Source organism: Oryctolagus cuniculus, chromosome 14, assembly GCF_964237555.1.
Source record: "Oryctolagus cuniculus chromosome 14, mOryCun1.1, whole genome shotgun sequence".
Classification (NCBI taxonomy): domain Eukaryota; kingdom Metazoa; phylum Chordata; class Mammalia; order Lagomorpha; family Leporidae; genus Oryctolagus; species Oryctolagus cuniculus.
In genome coordinates this window covers 27,385,789-27,406,486 of record NC_091445.1, presented here as the reverse complement: position 1 = coordinate 27,406,486, position 20,698 = coordinate 27,385,789, and the positions used below count along the sequence as shown (strand labels likewise).

The window sequence follows — 20,698 nt, the reverse complement described above, 5'->3', positions numbered from 1 at the left end:
ACATTTTTTTCTTATTTTTTAGTTAAGAAGTTTGTAGTTATCTCTAATTGTATTCTCATTTTTGAGTACTCTGCATAGTAAAAATATCTTTCCATGGCTTTTAAATATCTCAATTTCGCAAGATAGGTCTATCAGGCTTTCTGAGGACAAAATTTTGGGGATTTTTTTTTTCTTCCATCAATATTTGATCTTTCCCAACTTCCAGATGCCATCTACTTGATGTCACAGAATAACTGATCAATTAAGTTTATATGCTAACATACTGGTACAGATAGACTGATTCTTTCAACTTGGTATGCTGTCAGGTGTGAAGCAATTTTGTAGATATTAGGCAATACAATAATATTGCCTATGTTCATATAATTAGTCAAGAGGACTAACATCTTTTGCATTCCTTGCATATGTAAATTTATTCTAAGAAGAAGTCTAACCTCTCCTTCGAATTATTGTTGGATCCTGTTTGACCTACAAAAACTGATTTGCCAATATACAAGGAAAAAATCATCCTGCTATTAAAAATTCAGAATAAAAAAGTTATCAAGTGAACCACATCATATGTTAAGGTTATACTCTGGGCAGCCCCTATCATTCTTCCCTCCCATCTATCTATGCAAATTAGAGTCCTCAAAATGTATCTATTAGGATTAGCAACAATAGTCCTAGTGGTTATATTGCATTATAATGAAATTGGGTGACCTTCAGGGATATGTTTTCTTCAGATATTTTATGTTTCATTATTAACATTATTATGTTACTGAGTATTTTTTCTTCAATGAAGTAATCATGTTTTAGTTAAGTTGCTCACCATGAAAAATATTCTTTTTAATTAATATATTTAAACATGGCTTTCAGACCCTCTTATCTTTTTCATTCTGTCTGCCATCTATGCATTTATTGAAAGAAGTAAGATATGTATAGTGCAAATTAATTTCATACCACACTGGAGCTGTTAAGACAGATATTCTAGTTCATTTCCAAATCCAATGCATACTAAACCTTAAAGTTAATACTGGTAAGGAGTCATTTAAATTTCTTAATTTAATTAAACTAGATTTAATTCAGTTACAAGGAGACATTTCTAGAAGTCTTTGAAAACACATGTGATGATGATATTCACGATTTTAAGAAAAATATTGTGCTGCAAATATGCTTCATTATATTGTAGAATCACTGAACGATAATGCTTCTTGAGTCCTGAATGCAATGCTCTAAGAGACAATGATTAAAAACAAATCATACAACAAACAATGAAGAGAAAAATTAACATAAAATGTGATTTTTAGATTGAACAAGAAAGCCTGGATGACACTTAAAGCTCATTGCAAAACAATATCAGCAGAGCACAAGAGAAACAGTTTACCCCAGAGGAATAAATTAAAACACACACAAAAGTTTACAGAAAAAAAAGGAACTTGAGGAAGTCAATGTCTGCTTCCTTTCTTCTAATTTCATTTCTATGAATTATGCATGGTGCCAACAATACAATGTGAAAGTTTCTATGAAGTGCCACCATGGGGTGCATGTGTGTGTGTGTGCGTGTAAACATGCATTACTGCCAAAGCTTATCCATATTCATGGAAAAAACATATAATGGCTTTTCATTCTTAACTAAACCTTCCACACTGAACCTGTCAGAGGCAGGGAACAGCGGGCCACTACGAACAGTGTCTGTGCAGTGTTCGGGCAGCACAGCCTCTGGACTTTGCCCTGCCAGTTCCAGTTCACCGACTAAAGGCATTTCACGCCTGAGACTGTGGGGACAACCTCTTGATGAGCTGACAGGGAACAATCAGAGTCTTCTTTCTGTGTGTTGGGTTCAGAATATCAATTCCCACACTTTCCCATGTTCTTATTCACTTCCTGCTGTTGTTGATTTGGGGACATTACCTCCCTACTTATTGTATAAATATTTGTGTCCATCCTGATTCTCTTGAATTGATTTTGTTTTTTATGCACTACCTTATGCATTCTTTCTATTTTTCCATTATTCTAGTATCCTACTCTATTACTCTACCTTTACAATTATAGTATCCTACTGTCAAATTGTATTTTCTACTTTCTTTACCTTCCTTATCGTCTGTCTTCTCATTCCACCTCTTATAATAATGTTAACTCATTTTCAAAATGTATTCTAAAAATATGATCTTTGTTTGTTATGTCTTTTCAAAATACACTTAGCATTTTCTCCAAATATAATATAAAGAAATGGTTCTATTGTCTTTGACATAAATTGGAGAAGAGGAAGGGCAGAGAGAGGGTTGATAATGGAAAAAAATAAACAACAATTGCAAGATGGAAATAGGATGGTCCAGTGTTCTGGAGCATATGGTGGGTGGATGAAGAAATGTGCATGAAGAGAAGAACAAACAAACACTGAGATCAAAGAATAAATGAAAAATGAGACCAAAAATAATACTGTTTGAGACGACTGGTATAGACCAGTGAAAAATTGGTACATATAAGTGCAAAGCAAATTTATTGAAATATTTGTAAAAAAAAAAAACAAAATTAGTAAAATAAAGCAATGTTCAAGGAAAGGGGTAACATTAAACACAAATGTAAAAATGCTGTTACCCTACTGATCAAAAAATCAAGGTAAAGATAAATGAACATTAAAATATGAGAGTAAATGAAAAATTACTTATAGAAATACAGTTATTTCTGAATAGCTTGCCATGAGTGATAGAATATAAGGAATTGGTGTACGGCCATACCTCCCTTCATTGTGCCTGAGGTGGTCTGATCTGGGAAGCTAAGCAGGGTCTGCCCTTAGTAGTACTTCGATGGGAGAATTTAAGGGACTGCTTCTCTATGGTGCATTCTAAGATTGCTTTCTAGTCATAAAAATGGTTTTGTATCATACAAATATTTGTAAATTATAGGGAAAGAGAAAATAGAGAATTATTCTCCAGGCCTTGCGTGATACTGAGATTCCCTGATACTCAGAAAACCAGGAAGATCATGGAATCAATGAAGACTGCAGGTCATTGACCCTTGTGTGTAGGAAACAAAGTAACTAGCCAACACTACACTTTGTTAAGTTGACACCATTTCATTCATTGGAGAAGAACTGCATAAATATCTCAAATGTAACTTACCAAGTCTCTGCTCTCATGGCCATGATGGTCACCACAGGAAGGGAAGCATTGCATGGGGAACCTGTGATGCATCATTCTCTTCTGGCTTTCTACTTTTGTATTAAACACTGGATATTTATTTTTTTAATTAAAAAAAGATAAGTTTTTGGTTTAGTAATTGATTACCTCTTATTTGTGCATACCCTGCCTTTTTTTTCCCCATGCATTTACTGTTTGAATTTTTTTTTGTTTTTTTTGACAGGCAGAGTTAGTGAGAGAGAGAGAGAGACAGAGAGAAAGGTCTTCCTTCCATTGGTTCACTCCCCTAATGGCCGCTACAGCCAGTGCTGCACTGATCCGAAGCCGGGAGCCAGGTGCTTCCTCCTGGTCTCCCATGCAGGTGCAGGGCCCAAGCACCTGGGCCATCCTCCACTGCCTTCCTGGGCCACAGCAGAGAGCTGGACTGGAAGAGGAGCAACTGGGACTAGTACCCGGCGCCCCAACCGGAACTAGAACCAGGGGTCCCGGCGCTGCAGGCAGAGGATTAGTCAAGTGAGCTGTGGCGCCAGCCCTCCCATGCATTTACTGTTTTCATACACACTACATAATATGTTCTTTTAATTTGTCCATTATTCAAGATTTCATTATTTTTATTTTCCTTATCCTCTGTCTGTCTTCTCATTTCTTCTCATTCATATGACAGCATTATTATCTTACTTTCAAAATATATTTGAGAGCTACCAAATAAAAATCACTGCTTGTACACTATCTTCCCATATCAGAGAACCTGAGTTTAAGTCCCAGCTCTGCTCCTGTTTCCAGCTTCTTGTTAATGCATTTCCTGACAGTCAGAAGGTAAAGGCTCAAATATCTGAGCCCCTGCCACCCATCTTGGAAATGTGGATTGTTTTCTCAGCTCCCAGGTCCCTGACTTGGCCTCAGACCATTGTGAGCATTTAAGGAATAGAGAAGTCAGCTGATAAGACTCTCTCTCTCTCTCTCTCTCTCTCCCCCCTCCCTCTATCCCTTCCTCCCTCAATAAATAAATTAATTAATTAATAAACAATTTTTAAATATTATACTTGAGTCTCTAATGTTTCTATTATATAATGTGTATACAAACGTTTCTATCAAATAATGTACGTTTTTCCCTCTTAAGCTCTTTGCTCTTAATTTCTTCATTTCCACAGCAAGTGAAATCAGCATATGAAAAAGATACATGCACTCCTATTTTTTTTTTTTTTTTGGACAGGCAGAGTGGACAGTGAGAGAGACAGAGAGAAAGGTCTTCCTTTGCCGTTGGTTCACCCTCCAATGGCCGCCGCGGCCAGCGTGCGGTGGCCGGTGCACCACGCTGATCCGATGGCAGGAGCCAGGAGCCAGGTGCTTTTCCTGGTCTCCCATGGGGTGCAGGGCCCAAGTACTTGGGCCATCCTCCACTGCACTCCCTGGCCACAGCAGAGAGCTGGCCTGGAAGAGGGGCAACCGGGACAGAATCCGGCACCCCGACCGGGACTAGAACCCGGTGTGCCAGCGCCGCTAGGTGGAGGATTAGCCTATTAAGCCACGGTGCCGGCCTGCACTCCTATTTTTATAGCAGCTTAATTCACAGTTGTAAAAATGTGGAATTGAACTAGATGTTCATAAGGTCATGACTGAGTAAAGAAAATGTGATACATTTACATAATAGAATATTACAAAGCCATAAAAAGTGAAATCCTGACATTTGCAACAAAATGGGTTGAACTAGATTGCATTTTTGAAAATTTGAATATTACATGCACTATCTTTATGGGACCAGCTGATAGGTACAATAACAATTCTACATATATACACAGATTAGTTTCAATACCTTAGGTCACCGAGTGTCATGTGGTTTTGTGGCAGCTCATTAGGCTATCAAAGAATGTTTGCTTCCCAGATAGTGAGCCGGAACAGAAGTTTATGAAGAAAGTGCAAGGAAAATATTAGTTTTTAAAATACACTGAGGCAACCAACCCCTTATTCATTTATGTTCTAGATTCATTGTTCACATTAAAGTACAAATACAGCACACAATAATGAAAACTTCATTATTTCTGAAAGTTGTATAGTATAGAAAAGAAAATGGTTCTATAAATATCGTAGATTCAGTATGAAAATGGGTAAGCTAAAACACAAACAACATATTTCTCAACTCTTAAACTCTGATAGTATCCCATTTTGTAGGATCTTTACTGGGAAGCATATCCCCAAATTCTGTTAGCCTCTATTTATGCTAATATGTAACAAAATATATAATATTTATTGAAAGACCCATCACTGTACCCAGCATTACCAGTACCCTTGAGTAAAATGTGTGCATTAGATTCAAAAAGTGCAGCTCAGACAGAACAAGTAATACAATTAATAGCTCAGATGATTCAAATGAAATCAGTCTGATGAAGCACTCTGTGGTTCTACTTATTTTTTACTGTTGCTGTCACAAATTTTGATAAACTCGGGAGCTTAAAGCAACACAAATGTATTACTATATCATTGTGGGGGTCATAAATCTGAACTAAATCTCACTGGGTTAGAATAAAAGGGTCGGGAAGGATGTCTTCCTTTCTGGAGGCTCAAGGGAGAATTCCTTCCCATACATTCACACTATGATTCCTTCCCCCATCTTCGAAGCTGGGAGCGGGGAACTGAGTCCTTCTCACATCACATCACTTTGATCTCAGCCAGTGCCCCAAATCTGCCACTTTTAATGACCTTAATGATGACATTGGACCCCCTTGTGTCCACTTGCTTGATCCAAGAGAATCTCCCCATCTGAAGGTCTTTCATTTAAAACATCTGCAATTCTCTTTTGCTATATAACACAACATATTAATTGATTCTAGGGATTAGGAAGCAGGTATCACTGAGGAACAAGCACTCTGCCCATTGCAGTGCTCTTCCTCACTCTGAAGTCCTGCCTAGTGAGTTCCAGTGAGTTCATATCAGGGTCTGTTTCACAATACACATATATCACAGGATATTTTTCGTCTAAATACACTTTACATCCTAATTCATTCATACTTTCACAATAATTCCAGTAATGTCATAATTGGTTGATTGTGGCACCAATGATACTTCAGGAAGATCTGATTGAGAAGATATGAAGTGGGTGAGAATATTCTCATTTTTCAAAATTCACCAGGCTCTTCTCACTCAGCCAAGTGGTGGAGCAATCAGGAACAAGTGACATCCATACTCCCTAAGATTTAATATCAGAGGTCTTTTATTCCCCAGTCTTATCATTTCTCATTGACTTTCATTCTCCTTTTATCTATTATATTTATTTGAAAGAGTAAGAGAGAGACCTAAATGACTGCAATGGTCAGGGCTAGACCAGGCAGAAGCCAGGAGCCTGAAACTCCATCTGGTTTCCCCAAATGAGTGTCAGGGGTCCAAGTACTTGGTTCATCTTCTGCTCTCCCAGGTGCATTAGCACGGAGCTAGATCACAGGTGGAGCAACTGGGACTCAAACCAGTATTCAAATAGGCTGCTGCTAACGTATCAGATGGCAGCTTAAGCCGAAGTCCCACAATGTTGGTACCCTCTCATTAACTTTCAGTCCAGAGAATGAATATGTGCCAAATTCAATCATGTGGCCTACATATCATCATAATATCTCTATGTTATTAACTGGGTCACATAACACAGTTGCCAAGATCATTATCGGAAATAAATCTTCATCCTTCAATTTTCTATTTCTTCTTTTGCTACTGCTTATTTTAATACTTCCTTGCTCTTTCTCCTCCCTTCTGTGTGCTTCACCGTACTTTGTTGGCAAACTTGTTGCATGTTAACACATTACTTACATGGCATTATATTAGCATAGTTGTAATTATTTATTTATTTATTTATTTTTTGGACAGGCAGAGTGGACAGTGAGAGAGAGAGACAGAGAGAAAGGTCTTCCTTTGCCTTTGGTTCACCCTCCAATGAGGGTTCACCCTCCAATGGCCAGCGCACCGTGCTGATCCGAAGGCAGGAGCCAGGTGCTTCCCCTGGTCTCCCATGCGGGTGAAGGGCCCAAGCACTTGGGCCATCCTCCACTGCACTCCCTGGCCACAGCAGAGAGCTGGCCTGGAAGAGGGGCAACCAGGACAGAATCTGGTGCCCCGACCGGGACTAGAACCCGGTGTGCTGGCACCGCAAGGCAGAGGATTAGCCTAGTAAGCCGCGGCACCTGACCAATTATTTATTTCTACTTATTTTTATTCAACAGCTATGAATTCCTCAAAAGTCATAGCCTGCCACTCTTTTTCATGTATATTCATGAAAAATATATTTATATATGATTTTCTTTTTTTCTTTTTTATTTCTTATATATGATTTTCAACATTTACTGTCTTAATTCAGAAAACTATTTTGTGAATCTTATAGAAATTCATAAATTATTACTGACATATCTTTCAGGTTAAATTTTTGTAGCTGTTTCTGTTTTTACCACTTTCCCAGATTTTGCTACCTGTCATAGATATTTATCTTCAGGAATATTTTTAGTTAATGATGCACCTTAAGCTCACACTAACCATACCATAGGAGTTTTATTAGTCACACAATAATTTGAATAAAAATGCTCTATACTCTACTATTTTTCTTTGAAACCTTCTGGAAAGAATAAACAACCCAAAAACCAGACATACATATGAGAACAAAAGTTTTCATAGTAACAGATAAATTGGGAAGCAAGCTGTAATTTAGTCATTGAAAGTTAAGAACACTTTGGAAGTTAAAAACTATTATTTCATTATAAAACCGGCCAGCGCTGCAACTCAATAGGCTAATCCTCCGCACACCGGGTTCTAGTCCCGGTTGGGGCACCGGATTCTGTCCCGGTTGCCCCTCTTCCAGGCCAGCTCTCTGCTATGGCCAGGGAGTGCAGTGGAGGATGGCCCAAGTGCTTGGGCCCTGCACCCCATGGGAGACCAGGAGAAGCACCTGGCTCCTGCTTCGGATCGGCGCAGTGCGCTGGCCGCAGTGCACCAGCCGTGACGGCCATTGGAGGGTGAACCAATGGCAAAAGGAAAACCTTTCTCTCTGTCTCTCTCTCACTATTCACTCTGCCTGTCAAAAAAAAATAAAACCTATCTGCTATTATACAGAAATATTCAAAAGATTTTAACATTCAGTTGACTTTTCAACACTTAAAAATGACTTTTTTTTTCTATTCTCAACAAAATAAATCTCAAACTATATTCACACAAAACCCCATTGGATTGGTATTGCATCTTTAGTGTTTTCCCATAATCTCTAATAAAAAGTATTAACATGTTCAAATTCAAGATGAAATTTGTGAATACATATCAGTTGCTTTTATTGAAATTCAAATAGGTATTTTGAACACTTATTATGGTTGTATCAATTTTAGTAGTCTTCTTTCTTTCTGTATGAGCACTGCATTAATTACCCATATCACCACAGGAACTAAAAATGTAGAAGAAGTATTAGGCAAAAACTGGGAATGTATGTATGAAACTGAATTTTGAAGATGTTGGATCAAGGAATAAAACCATGCATAACCAAATTAAGTAGAATGTTTCCGTTTATTGCATTCTTACTAGTAATATGATTTAAGATCCTGGTGAGGAGATAATATGAAGATGCTGCTATGATTTGTTCACGGGAATGGAAAATTATGTCCAACACCAAGTCCAGGATGTCTATGGTAAATCGATGAGGAAGGTGTCAGAAGTCTAAGTGATGAGCATATGATTAAATACTATTAATTATATATAATAAAATGTTATTCTCAGTGAAATAAACCAGTCTCAAAAGGACAAATACCATATGTTTTCCCTGATCAGTAGTAAAGAATAGAGTACAAAAAAATGCAAAGTATAGGAGCAAAATTGACATTTTAAGAATTTTTTCTTTCATTTTATGTCAGTTTTATGACTAGACTTTTATTTTTTAAGTTTTATTTAAGATATACAAACTCCATATATTTCGTATATACAGATATAGGAGCATAGTGATAGTTCCCACCCTACCCTCCCCCCGCCCATGCTCCCACACCTCCTCCTCCTCCCTCTCTTATTCCCTCTGTTAATTTTTAAAGATGATCAACATTTTGAGGATTTATTATTGTTTACAACCCTTGTCTCTAATGTATAGAAACAATGTTTTTTTCTTCTTACTCTTTGTTGAATACTTTACTACTTAGTGGAGGGTTAATCTTATCATTATCAAGTAAACTGAAAGTATGTTGTAAAAATTAAAAGAAAGAATATGAAAAGAAGGAGGAGGGAGGGCAGAGTGGGAAGTATCACTATACTCCTATACCTGTATATATGAAATAGATGAAATATGCTTACCTTATATAAATAATTTAATTAATAAAAAATTTTAAAAAAGCATGTTGCCTGACTATCTCAGAAGATACGTCTTTTTAAATTTTTCATTAACTATGTTTTCAGAGATGACTAGTATCACCAAGAATTTTGTGGTTGACTCATCTAGGTAGATCAGACTGAAGGATATCCTGTTACAGAATTGAGCTTAGTGATGTCAGGGGGTATAGTAAGATGCTGAAACCATAGGGGATATCCTCCTAGCTGTAGGACGCTGAGTATTCACAGTTTCATTAATAAGTGAAAAACACTTAGAGATCGATGACCACAAAGGAGAAATGGAGAAGGTTAAAAGAACACAGACTCCCTAATGATCAGCTAGGTCATTAATCAGTCTGTAAAATTAGAATGATTCAAGGATGGGTAATCAGTAATTTGAGCACAGTTCCTTCAGTAGAATAATCAAGATCAATTTTTAAATTCTATGACTGGGACTTACAATGCTGGGAAAATGTACTTTTTCTTATTCCTTCTGCTAAGTACATCTTGAATGGCACAGTGACAAATCTCTGTGCCTACCCCACACACACACCATTTTATCTCATAAATTCCAATCCAGGGGAAGTTGACAACCAGGAAGACCAACAGGTAGACACCTAGTGCAAACAAAAAGGAATTCCAACAATATACTGAGCTTTTTAGCAAAAGGCAGTCTGACAAGACAGAATCCTCTTAGACAATAACTATTTTACCCTAGAAAATACCACAGGGCTGGAAAAAAAAAAATAGTGTTCCCATACTCATCTCTGCTAGTGCAAGCTGAGGGACAGTTGGGCTTCCACTCATGAAAGGCTAGACAATGCACTCCAACCCCACTTATTGGGTGTCAGAAATGGCCAAGAAGGAAGCCAGGACTTTCATCCCAGCTAGACTGTAAGGACAAGTTATTTTCTCTCAACATAAATGGAGACTGACTTCTACTCTCATCTGGAATGAGGCATCCCCACTTCTTCACCCCTAGAGTGAGCAATGATCCTAGAAATTCAGACACCAGGGTTGGCTCTGTGGTGCAGTAGGTTAATCCTCCGCCTGGGATGCTGGCATCCCATATAGGTGCTGATTCTAGTCCCAACTGCTCCTCTTCTGCTGAGAGGATGGGTCTCTCTGCTATGGCCTGGGAAAGCAGTAGAAGATGGCCCAAGTCCTTGGGCTCCTACATCCACATGGGAGACTTGGAAGATGTTCCTGGCTCCTGGCTTTGGATCAGCACAGCTCCAGCTATTGTGGCCATTTGGGGAGTGATTCGGTGGATGGAGGACCTTTCTCTTTGTCTCTCTCTCTCAGTGTCTGTGACTCCACCTCTCAAATAAATAAATAAATAAAATCTTTAAAAAAGAGAGAGAGAGTCTAAAGTTCAGCAGAGATAAAGCAAATACAGCTGCAGGAGAATGCCATTGTCCTCACTGGCTTTGAATCCATCTAGTCTGTATTTGCTCCAGAGTCTGTTTTGGTCCAGAAAAAGAGCTCCCATTTTCTCTTTCCATTCCCAAAGCCCCATACCTGAGCTGCAGTGGAACAGTCAATGCTAAATCCCACTCTGTCCCGGGAGGAGAGCAAGTAGCCCTGTCACTACCAGAAGCTCTCAAAGCAAGAGCCAAGGGATTTTAGAGGATGATCACTCACCTTTGCATTCTTTGCAGCTGCAGAATTTTGGGGGCATGATCCTGGGAGCCACGTTTGCTCTCTCAACATGCTCTAGAGAAGTTCTCCTCTGCTTTCTGGGATTCAGTGCCTGCAACAGCCAGGACACAAGCCCAGAAGGGCAGATCTGAAGAAGTTCCCTTCTGCATCTCTTAGTACAGTATACCAGGATCGAGGCATACATCCCAATATGACCTTTGCATGCTCTGTGGGGATTGGGCACATTCCATTCTGTGTGCTGTATCTCTGGAACTGTGGTTGTTGATACTATAATCCCTGAACTAACCAGCACTCACCTGTGTGACTTGGAGGGCCCTAATCTGTGTTCCTCTGCTTGTGGTAACTAGATAAAAATCCCCAGCACAATCTGCACTTGTGTTAGATCTGAGTGAGGACCCCACTGAATCTTGCAGTTTGGGTAGTGGACAGTTATGCTGCTGCTAAACTTTCCGGGGACACCTGTGATCTCTTGTGGAGGCCTGAGGAAGTCCCCATGTGTATTCTTTTTCTCCAAGCATGCATCTGTTAGTGCACAATCCCCATGTGGGATCTGTTAAAGCATCCTTTAAATCCTGCAGCTCTGGGATTATAAGCAATAGGGCTATGTTCTACAGGGCCACCTAAATTCATCTTTAGGGACATGGTAAGAACTTCACTGCATCCTATAACTCTGGATCTGTGACTGTGCTATAAATCCCAGGGACACCTATACTCTCCTGTGACCCCTGGGGAACTTCTGTGCATCCTATTGATCCAGATTTGCACAGGCTACTGCACAATCACCAGCATAACCTATGCTCAACCTGTGGGACATGAATAAAGTACTCTCTAAGTCGACACTATCCTCCCCAGAGTGATCTGAGTTCTCACTCGGCACCAGGGGAAATCATATCTGCATTCTACTGTTTCAGACCCATACCTACAAGTTTAAAATCCCCAGGATAACCTGCATGTGAAATATGAGACTGGGCAAAGGAGTATATTTCATTCTATAGCTATGAAACTCTGACTGTTGGCTCCGTAAGTCCCGGGAACACTGTGCCTGTCCTATGTGACCTGAGAGAGTCTCTACCTCCTATCAAATGCTGAAGACACATGAGTGCCATTGCAAAATCTCTGGCATAATATATGCTTCTCCTGTGGGATCTGGACAAAGAACCCTACTATCCCTGCTGCTCCATGACTGTGATAACTAGTAATGTATTCTTTGGCGTCACTATAACCAACCCTGTAGGACCTAGGGAAGATCATACTTGCCCAAACCTGGCAATATACAGTCCAGAATATCTTTTCATTCTGTAGAACCAGGTAGAGGACCCTATCACATCCTTCAGTGCTGCAACTAGGGCATTTTGTGCTACAAACCCCAGTAGCATCCACCTCTATCATCAGGATCTCTGGAAGTTTCTATCAATATCGCAGGGTTCCAGAGCCAAAGTTTTTGGTGCCCAGAGTCCCATAATCATTGAGTCGCCTGGCAGGACAAAGTAGACATTACTCTCTGTCCACTGTACCAGGAACATGGATACAGCCTTCACAAACCCCAGTCTGATTGGCATCAACCCTGGGGACTGAAGAAACACATCTCTGGAAGCCCATTTCCATTTCAAAGTCACAGTACTACCTCACTACATGCTGAAGACTAGACACTAATGACCCTTAAAGACACTGCTGACCCTGACCACAGCTGGAGAAATCACTCAGAGGTTACACTTCAAGGCTTACCTAGAAACAATTCTAAAGCAACTACCCAACTGACACCAAATATGTTTTCCAACAAAACCTATACCATAAAAAGGAAGGAAGAGTTACATCACATATGCAGATGTTGGTGTAGGGACAAAGGAAACATGAAGAAGCAAGAAAGAATGACAACTCAAAAAAAAAAAAAACAGTTATCCAGAAATATATCCCAATTTGAAGGAAATCTTTGAAATGTCTGAAAATACTTTAAAAACAACCTTAAGGAAACTAATTGAGGTATAATAGCATAGAGATAGACGACTCAAAGGCATGAGGAAGACAATGTACGTTTTGACTGAAAAATTCAATGGAGATGAAGATCATTATGAAAAACGCATAGTAGATTTTAGAACTGAAAACTTAAATCAATGCAATTAAATCTGCAACTGAGATCTTCAACAACAGAATAGGCTAAGCAGAAGTAAGAATTTTTTATTTTGAAGTTAACACTTTTGAAATAGCTCAGAAAAAAATGAGAAAAGGATTACAAAGAATGAAGAAAGACTATGGGATATGCAAACACCATTAGGCAAATATTCATATTATTAGAATGGCTAAGGGAGAAGGAAATAGGAATTGAGAACCCAATGAAGATAATAATAGCTGAAAACTTTCCAAGTCTAAAAGGTATTCAAACTTCCAGATACAGGAAGCTCAAAGGATCCCAACCAGATTCTACCAAAAGATTTTATTCAGGTCATATTATAGTCAAGTTGTCAAAACTCAAAAAGAAGAGAATCCTAGAGACAGAGAAAGACATCAATTAAACCATAAGTAAAAACTTCTTTTTTTAATTTTTATTTAATAAATATAAATTTCCAAAGTACAGCTTTTGGATTACAGTCTCTTTTTCCCCACATAACCTCCTTTCCACCTGCAACCATCCCATCTCCTGCTCCCTCTCCCATCCCATTCACATCCAGATTCATTTTCAATTATCTTTATATACAGAAGATCAATTTAGTATATACTAAAGAAAGATTTCAACAGTTTGCACCTACAATGAAACACAAAGTGTTAAGTACTGTTTGAGTACTAGTTATACCGTTAATTCACATAGTACAACACATTAAAGACAGAGATCCTACATGGGGAGTAAGTGCACAGTGACTCTTGTTGTTGATTTAACAATTGACACTCTTATTTATGATGTCAGTATCACCCAAGGCTCTTGTCATGAGTTGCCAAGGCTATGGAAGCCTCTTGAGTTCACCAACTCCGATCTTATTTAGACAAGGTCATAGTCAAAGTGGAAGTTCTCTCCTCCCTTCAAAGAAAGGTACCTCCTTCTTTGATGGCTCATTCTTTCTGCTGGATCTCACTCACAATTTCAGGCATGGAAAGCAAGACACTCTGGCCAAAAAAAAAAAAAAAAAAAAAAAAAAAACCAAACAAACAAACAAACAAAAAAACAAAAACAAAAACACCTTCTTAATAGCAGCAGAAGCCTTACAAACCACTAGAAAGTGGAATGATATCTCCAAGGTATTGAAAGAAGAAAAAAGGAACTTTCAACCAGGAATATTATATCCAACAAAATCATCATTTAGAAGTGAAGAAAAAATTTAAATGTTTCACAGATAAGCAAAAACTTGTGGAATTCATCATCACCAGACCAGCGCTATCAGAAATTTTGAAGGAAGTCCCACATTACAAATAACCATCATAAAAACACATGACAGCAAGAATCCCTAACAGAGCAGACACACAAAATAGAAAGAGAAACCAACTTTATCATGAAAGAAAGCTATCAGGCAAACAATAAGCGTTAGAAACAATAAGAGTTAGAAAGAAATAGAGACTATAAAATAGTAAGCAACCAACAAAACAATAGGAGTTAGTTCTTATTAACCTTGAATGTAAATCAATTACATTTCCCAATCAAAAAATAAAGGTTGGTTAAATGCATAAAAACAGGAAGACCCAACTATATTATGCCTACAATAAACCCAATTCACAGGTAAAGGTATAAATAAACTCAATGTGAAGGGATGGAAAAAAGAATACTATGTGAATAGAAACCAAAAATAAGCAGGATTAGCTATATTCATATAAGATAATTCACAATGAAAAATAATATAAAGATGAGACAAATACAGATATAGTATATTGATAGAATATCAACTCAACAAGATAATATATTAGTCATAAATATATCTGTATATATTATATATATGCCCTACAAAATACCCCCCAAATATATAAAGGAAATATTACACCAAAATGGAGAAATAGAATCCAATACAATTTTTTTAATAGTGGGGGACTTCAGCACTCCACTCTCATCAATGAACAGATCATCGGGAAAAATTTCATGAAATATACAGAGGAATTGAACTGTACTATAGAGCAAATGAACCTAACATTTATTTACAGAATGTTTTACCCAAGAGCTACAGAATACAAATCGATCTCATCAGCACATAGAATATTTTTGGGGATAGACCATCTATTAAGCCGCAAATCAATTCTCTGTAAATTTTTAAAAATTTAAATCATGAGGCTCTCATTGTGTCATGGTAGTTTAAGATTCCGCCTGCAATGTCAGCACTCCATATGGATGCCAGTTCAAGACCGACTGCTCCACTTCCAATCCAGCACCCTGGTAATGTACCTGGGAAAACAATGAAAGGTTGCCCAAGTGCTTGGTCCCCTGAACCTATGTGGGAGACCTGGAAGAGTCTTCAGGCTCCGGGCTTTGACCTGGCCCAGCCCTGGCTGTTGAGGCTATTCGGGGAGTGAACCAGTGGAAGAAAGATCTCTCTGTCTCTCTCTCACTCTCTCTGTAACTCTGTCTTCCAAATAAATAATAATAATAATAGTAAAAACCTTTTAAACAATTTATATCATACCATGTGGCTTCTCATACCACAAAGGATTAAAACTAGAAATCAACAACAAGAACAATGGGCAATTTACAAACACATGGAAAGTGGAAAGTGAACAAGATGCTCTCAAATAATCAATGAATCATCGAAGAATTTTTTTTACAAAAAATCAGGTTTCTCAACCCTGCAGAAAACAGTGTCTCCACTGTTCCTGCCACTGCCACCCTGATGGTGCTGCCCACGTATGTAGATTTTGGCAGATATGACAGGGATGTCTTCACTGAGGGCCGTAAATTTGGCTTATTCAAATTTTATTTGAAAACAAAGTCTGAGAATGGATTGACATTCACAAGCTATGACTCAGTCAACACTGAGACCACCAAAATGATGGGCAGCCTAGAAACCAAGTACAGATGGATCAAATATGGCCCGATTTTTTTTTTTTTTTTACTGTCAGAATTAGACAGTGAGAGAGAGAGAGAGACAGAGAGAAAGGTCTTCCTTCCATTGGTTCACCCCCCAAATGGCCGCTACGGCCAGCACTGTGCTGATTCGAAGCCAGGAGCCAGGTGCTTCCTCCTGGTCTCCCATGCGGGTGCAAGGCCCAAGCACTTGGGCCATCCTCCACTGCACTCCTGGGCCACAGCAGAGAGCTGGATTGGAAGAGGAGCAACTGGGACGGAATTTGGCACCCCAACCGGGACTAGAACCCGGGGTGCTGGTGCTGTAGGTAGAGGATTAGCCAAGTGAGCCATGAAATACGGCCCGATTTTTACAGAAACACACTGGCACTGATATCACCATGGAAGACAAGGTTGCCATTGGACTGAAGCTGACCTTCAACTCATCCTTCTCACCTGACACTGGGAAATAAACCACTACAATCAAGACAGGGTACAAGTGGAAGCACATCTACCTGATATATGCTGCGGATTTCCACATCATCGGGCTTTCCATCCAGGGCGCTCTCTAGCTGGGATATGAAAGTTGGCTGGCTGGCCACTAGATTACCTAGTGCAAAGTCCCACGTAACCCAGAGTAACTTTGCAGTGGGCCACAAGACTGATGGATCCCATCTTCAAACTGGTGTGTATGAAAGCACAGAGTTTGGCAGCTCCATTTAGTAGCAGCTTAACAAGAAGTTGGAGTTTGCTGTCAATTTTGCCTGGACAGCGGGAAGCAGTAACACTTCAGAGTAACAGCCCAGTATTAGTTTGTACTTGATGTCCCCTTCTTAGGTTAAGTGAACCATTCAAGCCTGCAAGATTAGACTATACTGAGACCCTGAATCCTAGTATCAACTTGATGCTGGATGTCAAGAGTGTCAAGACTGGTGGCCACAAGCTTCATTTGGCACTGGAATTCCAAGCATAAATGAGCACTGTACAGCGTTTAATTTTAAGCTATTTTGCACCATAACTATCTTCAGAGTTTACTGTAGCTTTTAATGTTGTGTGTCTGGCATGCAAATAGTGGTCAATATTATGTTAGACTCCTAGGTTAGGAATAGCTCAACTTTAAGGTGTGACATCGCAGAGGTATAGAAGAAACTTGACTCCAAGAAAAGGTCCTTGCAGCTTCAGACTTGGGGGGGGGGGATTAGTGACCCCTCTGGGGAAGTCCAGTTTCTTTCTTTTTTTTTTTTTTAAAGCAGCAATGGATACAAGTAGAAACTGCCAATGTGTAGGCATTTTGTAAGTTTACACTGAATAAATGAATGAAATTGTGACTGCCTGGGAATTGAGCCTTAGTTTCTTGGCTCCTCTCAATGAGAGACTCATTGCTTGATGATGTCTTCAAGCTCATCTGAAAGGAATTTTTGAATGCAAATCTTCATGACCTTTCTCTATCCCAGTCCATCATTACCTCTTTAATGCAAAAATAGTTTGCACAGTGTAGTAACTATTCCTGCCACACCAATTCGAGGTAGTGAGGGTAGGTGTGACGATGCCAGTAACCAGCACTGATTTCCTTCCTGTGTTGTGGCTGTAGCTCTAGCCGGAGTGTGAAATCCCTCCCAGGAGCTTTAGCTGCATGTTGGGGAAAGTCAGTGTGATTGTATTTGCATAGTGACAATGTTCATTATCTAAATTGGACCTCTGCTGTATTCTAATCACTCAATTTATTTTTTAGAAGTTTAATGAGTACATTTTATAATTTTCCATTTTGTGTGGAATTAGATGTTCCCACTCAAATGCTGTAATCAACATCAATTAAACTAAAACTTGAATAAAGTATTGAAACAAAAATGATGAAATAGAATTAGTAAAAAAGAGAAAGAAAAATCAAAGGATTCCCTGAGACAATTGAAAAATGAAAACACATGATATAATCTGTGTGACACAGCAAAAACAGTGTTAAGACAGAAATGTATAGTAATAATAAGGATGAGAAGAAAGATAAATAAAATATAAACTAAAAAATCCACAAAAAGAAAATTTATCATAGGAAAGGTAAATAAATTAAGAAAACTTTACGTAGATAAAGAAAAAAGCAGCAAATACTCAAATAAATAAAAAGAGAGATGAAAAAGGAGATGTCATAACTGATGCCACAGAAATACAAAGAATCCTTAGAACCTATTTTAAACTAGACTAACTAATGGGAAAACCTTAAAGACATGAATAAATTTCTGATTACATACATCTTATAAAGAATAAATCAACAAGATACAGAAAATCAAAAACATACTTACAATAAGTAATTATATTAAAGCAGTAATTAAAATCTTCCATCAAAGAAAGTCCAGGATCTGATGGCTTTACAAATGAAATCTACAAAACATTTTAATACTTATTTATTTATCTGTTTGAAGAAAGGGAGTGGGGAGAAATCTTGCATTCACTGATTCATTCTAAATAGCTATAACAGTAGGAACTGATCCAGGCCAAACCTGGGAGCTTGGAATACCATCCTTGTCTCCCATATGGGTGGAAGGGGTACACACACTTGGACCATTGTCTAATGCTCTCCCAGGTATGTTAATAAGGAGCTGGACACGAAGCGGAGCAACCAGAACTTAAACCAGAGTTCTGATATGGTATACCGGTTTGCAGGCAGCAGCCTACCCCACTGAGTCACAAAATTGGCCCCTCTACAAAACATTTAAAGAACAAATACCTCCAATACTTTACAAATTAGTCCAAAATATTGAACAGGGCAGAACTCTGCCAAACTATTTTAGGAGGTGAGCATCACTCTAATACCAAAACCAAACACAACGACAACAAAAACTACAGAACAACATGATTGATGAACATAGATGCAAAAATTCTTTGCAAAACACCAGAAAGCTGAATTTAATATTACAAGAAAAGACTATGTACATGATGATCAAGTAGCAGAGTCAACATTCACAAATCAATAAACATAAATCGCATTAAAAAAGAATAAAAAACAACTGATCATCTCAAAGAATGCAGAAAAATGTGATATGATTCAACACTCAATTATTAAATCTTTTAAAAAATTAGGTGTGTACAGAACATACAGCCAGATAATAAAAGTTGTAATATGTCAGAAACCAACAGCCAATATCACACCGAATAGGAAAAAGTTGAAAGCTTTTCCCTTCAGAACAAGGGGAAATGTGGTGACTAGACTGAGACTTTTTCCTTCCATTTATGTATGTTGTAAAGCACAATTTCATTCTTCCATTGGAGATTGTATCTGTTTTTAGATTCTTTCCCATCAGCCTAAGGGAAATATTCAATCACAGAATAACATTTTATTTGAAAAATGCCCCTATCAACACAACCATGTGTATGCATTTTGTGCCAATGTTTAGCTCTTCTTTTTTTTAAAATTAGGGTTGTGTTTTATTTTTTGTTTTCATTTAAATGGAAGGCAAACTTTCTCAGAAATAATACTATCTTCTTATTTTTAAATAGAAAGCTATAAATATAAGCACTGCATTAGTATGTCCCTTTATCATATATTATTTCTAGTCTCCCCATTTTTTTCCTGCCAGTAATTCTCCAAGGACTTTTTTCTCTTCAATGAACCACATAGTTTTATGGATTACATACTTGATATGATTCAATGTATTGTCTTTATGCATGCTTTTTCATGTATTTTTACCTTTGAAAATTATTTAATAATTAAAAATTCAATGTATACCAGCTATTCAAACATGAGGAATTTCAGGAGCATTGGATTTGTCCTTCATGAATTTAAAATTTCTTAAATGAGTACATTATAGTTTTTTTATCATCACAATTACTGTTGTATGGCAATTTTTTTAATTAAAGAAATCCCTGGAGCTAATTGTTCCCATTGACATCATGATTCACACTCCAAATTTACATATGATGGTTCCTACAGTTTTTAGAATCAAGAAACTTTCTCTGAAAATTATTTTGAATATTCTTTGTTGTAATGTAATTTTAAGATGTGTTTATTCGGAAGACAAAGTGACAGATTAGGGTGAGAGAGAGAGAAATTTTCTATCCCCTGGATTGCTCCCCAAATGACTGCAACAGCCAAAGTTGCACCAGGCCAAAGTCAGCAGTGAAGAATTCCATTCAGGTCTCTCAAGTGGTGGCAGAGAGCCAAATATTTGGGTCTTCATCTACTGCTTTCCCAAGTACATTAGCAGGAAGCTGGGTTGGAAGTGGAGCAGCTGGGACTCTAATCAACATTCCCATATGAGATGCCAGCATTGCAAGCAGTGGGTTAAGCCCACTGCTTAATTTATCATTAATCTCACCATTCAATATAAAGAAAGCATGCTAAAAAGTTCCATGCAGATATTTTTTTGCTTATTATATTTATTAGGTAATATTACATTTCTTTTTGAACTGTTCAAATATCCATACTAATAGAAAAAAAAAGCATTTTACACCTCACAAAAAATGATTATCTAAATATTTTAATTTATGTAGAAGTAAATGTACATAAATTTGGGTGATAGTGACAACTATACCTATCACAATGTTATTTTATTGCCTAGTGTTTATATATCCTGGATTTTCAAGTTCCATGAAAATAGAGACTGTGTTTCCCTTGCTAATTGATATATCTCCATGCCTAGCAAAGGGT

At 38.0% G+C, this 20,698-nt stretch overlaps 1 pseudogene; it reads left to right on the top strand.

Moving 5' to 3' along the window:
* The window catches only part of LOC127492807 (non-selective voltage-gated ion channel VDAC1-like), an 84,650-nt pseudogene extending 67,618 nt beyond the window's left edge, over nt 1–17,032 (top strand).
* The last annotated feature ends 3,666 nt before the right edge of the window (nt 17,033–20,698 follow it).